At 43.6% G+C, this 6,359-nt stretch overlaps 1 pseudogene; it reads left to right on the top strand.

The window, feature by feature from the left end:
- The first annotated feature begins 3,459 nt into the window (after positions 1–3,459).
- On the top strand, positions 3,460–3,628 carry LOC138993078 (small ribosomal subunit protein uS14-like; annotated as a pseudogene).
- Positions 3,629–6,359: the final 2,731 nt, after the last annotated feature.

The raw sequence follows: 6,359 nt of genomic DNA, 5'->3' as shown, positions 1-6,359 counted from the left end.
GGGCTTACCTCCTAGACATGTCCCAAAGCCAATGCTTTTCTATCAGTCATCCAACCTCTATGTTACTGACCACCTGCTACATGCCAGGGCTCCTCTCACCACATCCTAATGTAAAGTGTGGCCCCTGAGAGAAGTGGTAAAGGTGCGGAATGGCCACTGTGGGGAACGGCAGAGAGACTGACTGCCTTCCAGGGTTGATTGGAACCCTGATGTCCAGCTTCAAGGCTGGTTTTATTTCTAAATGCCTGGTTCTCCTGTCCAGTGTAATAGACCTCCAGACTAAGCATCCCACAACACAACTTTCCTCTTGTTTCTCCAAAAGCCTCCAGCATTTCTCCCTTGTCTACAGGATAAAATTCCAAATTCCTCATCATGGCATTCAAGGCTCTCAGAAGCCAGAAGAGGCCCTTTATCTGACGTTAGTCTAACCTGAACTCCATTTCTCCTCCCTGCCACAAGTGCAAACTCAACCTTTAAAGACCAGCTTGCTGAGAGAGAACCAAGATGGCGGCATAGGTACTTGCTGCCTCGAACAACCACATCGAAACTACAACTAAAAGACAAAACGGATATCATCCAGATCCATGGGAAGGCTGGCTGAGCGGAAGTTCTACAACTAGAAGGAAAGAGAAAAGTGCATTGAGACTCAGAGGAGGTGCGGAAGTGCGGAGGTTCAGAGGCGCACGTGGAAATGGGCTGGCAACTGGGTGTGCTGTTGTCTTTTTCAATCGGGAGGAAGATAGAAGCTCCCAATTGCTCTGAACTCCAGTTCCAGGTGAGACTCTGGGGACCCAGACTCATACGGGGAGAAACTGGACTGTCTGGCATCAGGACAGGAACACAAGGGCGGCTTTCTCGCAGAGTTGCTTGCAGCAATCATTGTTCCTGCACAGGGGCGGGACACAGAGACCCAGGGACCTCTCCAGGGCGGAGTTGACTGGCAGCCATTGCTGTTTGCTCCGCCCTGGTGATTCCCTGAGACCCCACCCCATCCAATTTACAACCCCATCCAAGCTGTGTGCAGCAACTTTTGCATATAAATGGCCTGTTCTTTTGCTATCTAAAACTTAACAAACTGCTGCTGGGTCTGAAAGGGGGGGGGGGGGGCACGTGGCCCCGAAGGCATCCGGCAGGGAGGATGACGGGCAGCCATGGCTGAGGCAGCGCCTGACCAGATAGGCGCAGGCCCGCGGACGCCCAGAAGGACCCGGGCCGCCCTCCTCGGCCTCCGAGTCACTTTCGGGCCGAGAAGCGGGCGACCCAAGGGCCAGGCGGGGTGGTGGGCGGCCCGCCTCCCGGTGACGCCCACGGCGGCAGGCCTTGCATGGGAGCCGAGTGGCTGGCTTCCCATCCATTAAGGGACCTCTCTGGACTAACCAATGGTAATCAAGGGAAGTGCACGCCATCGCTATGACCACATCCTGTGTAATGGGTCACCAGCTCGCACCTGGCCAATCGGCGGGGGGCACAGCCCCCTCTCCCACCCCTACTCCAACCCTCTATAAAACCCCTGGTTCGAGCAGACTGCTTTCTCTTTGCCACCTGCTGCTGCGTCAGTAAGGAAGGTAGAAGAGCTAAGCCCGGGCTTAAAATAAAAGACTCTTTGCTTTTGCATCGGACTGGCTGGCTCCCTGGTGGCTTCTTGGGAATCTTGAAATCTGGGCATAACAGGTCAAAGAGCACCAAAGCTTCCAAAAGAAGGCCTAAGGCTTGACAGCAGCCTGCATTGCTTCACAGCTGGGCCTCATCTGAGGACTTCCAAACCCCAAAGAGGAGGAACCTGAAGATCTCTCTGTAGTTCCTGCTGGGTGGCCTCAGGCAGTGGCTGACTTTGCATCTCCTTGGAGATCCAAGAGCCAGTGTACCCAGTGGTCAGAGTGGGACCATCCAGATCGCAACTCTTCAAATCTATAAGAGACATACTCAGGGGGCAGACTCAGTGAGCACCAAAGCCCCACTAAAGCAAGTCCTGCCCCATAAGGGTGTCTCCTGCACAACAGTTCTCCCATTGTAGACACAGCTGGTCCTCACAGACAATTGGCCTGGAGGTCAATTCCTCCCAGTGATACCAACAACAATCAAGGCTTAACTACAACAAGACTGTGTACACAGCCCACAAAGGGGTGCACCAAGAGTGTCCACCTCAGGTAATTAGGGAGGCTGAGCCACTGGGCCCTATAGGACACCTAGCACACAAAGCCACTCTATCAACACAGAGAAGCAGCCAAAATGCAGAGACAAAGAAACATGTCACAAACGAAATAAATGGAGGAAAGCAAACTACTGGATATAGAGTTCAAAACCATGGTTATAAGGTTACTCAAGAATTTTCTAGAAACCTCTGAGAAATTTAGTGAGATCCTCAAGGATATGAAAAAGGACCAATTAGAAATTAAGCATACACTGACTGAAATCAAGAATAATATACAGAGATCCAACAGCAGACTAGAGGACCTCAAGAATCAAGTCAAAGATTTGAAATACGAAGAAGCAAAAAACACCCAATCAGAAAAGCAAAAAGAATCCAAAAATATGAAGATAGTGAAAGGAGCCTCTGGGACAACTTCAACCATACCAATATCTGAATTATGGGGGTGCCAGAAGAAGAGAGAGCAAAATATTGGAAACCTATTTGAAGAAATAATGACAGAAAACTTCCCTTACCTGGTGAAAGAAATAGACTTACAAGTCCAGGAAGTGCAGAGAACCCCAAACAAAAGGAATCCAAAAAGGACCACACCAAGACACATCATAATTAAAATGCCAAGAGCAAAAGACAAAGAGAGAATCTTAAAAGCAGCAAGAGAAAAACAGTTAGTTACCTACAAGGGAGTACCCATATGACTGTCATCTGATTTCTCAACAGAAACTATGCAGGCCAGAAGGGAGTGGCAAGAAATATTCAAAGTGATGATTAGCAAAGACCTACAACCAAGATTACTTTACCCACCAAAGCTATCATTTAGAATTGAAGGTCAGATAAAGAGCTTCACAGATAAGAAAAAGCTAAAGGAGTTCATCACCGCCAAACCAGTATTATATGAAATGCTGAAGGGTATCCTTTAAGAAGAGGAAGAAGAAGAAAATGGTAAAGATAAAAATTATGAACAACAAAGTGACAACAAATACATATCTATCAACAAGTGAATCTAAAAATCAAGTGAATAAAAAAATCTGATGAACAGAATAAACTGGTGAATATAATAGAATCAGGGGCATAGAAAGGGAGTGGACTGACAATTCTTGGGGGAAGGGGGTGTGGGGTGCGGGAAGAGACTGAACAAAAATCATACACCTATGGAGGAAGACAGTGTCCGGGGTAAGGGCAAAGGGTGGGGTGGGAACGGGTGGAAGGGAGCTATGGTGGGAAAAAAGAGGAACAACTGTAATAATCTGAACAATAAAGATTTATTTTTTTAAAAAAGCTTCCTTTTGCCTCGTTGCTACAGAGTGAGCAAGATGGGTCACCAGCAACTACTGGAGCCATCCGAGGAAATTCGGCCACGGTTCTCGTTCTTGCCGCGTCTGCTCAAACCTCCATGGTCTGATGCGGAAGTACGGCCTCAACCTGTGCCGCCAGTGATTCCGGCAGTAAGCGAAGGACTTAGGCTTCATTAAGTTGGACTAAGAGAACTTCCATGAATGGGTCGTTCAAGACATCTACCTTATGACAGAATGCTATCGCTTTGTACATAAAATAAAAAATAAAACCTTCAAAAATAAAAATAAAAAGAGCAGCTTGCTGAAGACTGCCTGCCTCCTTAAGGCCCTCCACAATCTTGCAGTCCAGCCTCAGGCGCTGCCTCCCCATGCCCATTCACTCCTTCGCTGCAGCAGTCCCCCTAACAATCACATGCTGCTCCCAGTGATGCTGCAGCCATAGTCTGTACCTGTATGTAAACTGTAGTCCGATTATAAATTCCTGGAGGGAATGCACAACCTCTTACATTGGACTGCAATTTGGCCATGTCTATCAATATTACACACGAGAACAGTATTTAACCACATCTGGATGCATCTGATTATACTTTCATACATGGTTATGCATTTGCTGCATTAATTATGACAGCAAAGATCAGAAACAATGGGCCATCAACAGATGAACGAAGTAAACTATACTGTATCATACAATGGAGGATTACACAGCTCTAAAAAAGAATGAGAAAATGCTCTAGGTTCTGATGGGAAAAGGTTTTGCAGACATTTTGATAAATTTTAAAAGTTCATATAGAAGAAAATGAGGAGGGAAAAAGACACAGGTATTTATTTGCCTCACATGCAGAACAACACTCTGGAGGACACCTACAAAGCTAGTAACTGGTTGCTTATGAGATTGGGAGACACAGGAAGTGGAAAAATATTTCATTGTATGTTTTTTTATTTCATATATTTTATTTTATGTTTAAACCATGTGACTGTCTTACCTATTCAAAAAATTGAAAATTTAAGAATAAAAAGACCTCTGCAAGGGATGCCTGTGTAGATTCATCAGTCTGCCCTCCACTTGAGCAAAGTACTTTTTTTCTCTGTACTTCAATTTCCTCATCTGTGCAACGAGGCTGATAATGAAATCCACCAAAAAGTATTTAGAACAGAACCAGGCACATAAATTATGATGTTTGGAAGGTAAAATTTTGATCGGGGCATTTAAAGCTTTAAAAATAAACTATTATCCTACTTTCAAAAAGAAATAATATCAATCATACAGTTATTGGAAAAGATACCACTATATTTGAACAAGATATTGGTCTAAGAACTTATAAAATATCTTATTTAACACACACAAAAAGCCCGTGTGGTAGGAATTATCCTCCTCATTTTACAGATAGGGATCTGAGCACAGAGCAGTTTGCTGTCCGAAATCATACAAGTAATTATATCTATCTCTTATGTCTATGCTCTTAATTTTTACAGCACCCACGAGTCAGAAAATAGGAGGTAAGTTCCTTGATATGCAAAAATAGGTGGAATTTTAAATACAACAATGTAAAAATCTCCAAGCTGAATTTTCATACTGGGCATTATGGTAAGGCTAATACTCTGCTTACAAAACAATTATGAATGAGTGGGGTGGGAAGGAGGGGGGGAATTAAAATGCGGGCTTTGCTTCTAATATAGTGTATGTTGTGTTTACAAACAATAGGACAACTGTAAATAGGAGGGGGGAAACTTTACATGGAAAATAATAAACTATTATTAACTTAAAAATATTCTCATCCTGAAAAATACCCCCCCCAACTTCAACAAAATTAACTCCTACTAGTAAATATAAAACATTATGCTGTTCCAGATTCGATAATCAGTACCCCAAAAGGAAGATAGAAAAATGCCAGTTCTGTTTTAAAACTCTCGGCTATAACAACTCACAAGAACGGTATTAATAGCTTTGTCACTTACAGGATGCTTTTAGCAATAAGGTATTGTCCTCTTTTCTTCTCCTACTCTGCATGAAGTCCAACCTGAAATAAAAGATTTCACAATGAGGGCTTCCTAGACACAGACTTGGAGCTCCTAGTTAAATTACGTTCCTCTTTATTGTTCTATATGGGCATTGTCAAATAAAGCACACACTCAGGTGACAATATCTGAGAAAATGCCGTTATTTTTCCCTCTGGAGGGAATGCAGCCTTCATCTTACCCAGTTGCCGGGTCTTTCACCTAGTTTGGTCTGGCACAGAAATTAACTTCATTTTACAGCTCATCACACTCTGCATATGCTCCAACAAATGGATTCCTGTGTCCAGAGACCAGTAAAATCCCCGTCTCCCTTGGGGATTCTGCTATAGCATTTGTTCTAGGACATTAATGGATGTCCTAACCAGTCCATGTTTTCTAAAGCAATGACAACTCAAGGTCATACTCTCAAAATGAGGCATGCTCAATATAATGACTACAAAAATTGTACATATGCAGCATACAGACATTCCTGGCGATGTCAATCAAACATATTGCTCTTTTTCCAAGATGAAATTTAATGGGGATTCTTATTCTAAGAGGCATTTTAAAACTCAACAAATCAATTTCTAGCAAGAAGCCTTTTGCACAAGTTAGAGTAAATGTTCAATCAGCACCCAATGTTAGCTCAGAAGAGATGCCACTAGAAATGTGTACAAGAAGACTGCGGGGGGGCGGGGGGGGATGGTCAAGATTGTGTGTCCTCACAAAACTTATGCCCAAGCCCCCCACAAAAATGAATTATGATCTCAACCAAACTACTTCAAATGAGAGTTCAGAAACCTTCCTTCTCAAATTCTTTTAGACAAAATATTTTTAATAACTTGTAACTTGGAATTTCTTGTTCAGTAAACTAAATTGCTGTAAGACTGAAGAAGGAGCATATTTCTGCAGAGAGGTTGTGA

This window comes from Myotis yumanensis, unplaced genomic scaffold (genome assembly GCF_028538775.1).
Source record: "Myotis yumanensis isolate MYYU_CA2020_CCGP unplaced genomic scaffold, mMyoYum1.0.hap1 SCAF_15, whole genome shotgun sequence".
NCBI classification, from domain to species: domain Eukaryota; kingdom Metazoa; phylum Chordata; class Mammalia; order Chiroptera; family Vespertilionidae; genus Myotis; species Myotis yumanensis.
This window is presented reverse-complemented; position numbering and strand designations above follow the sequence as displayed.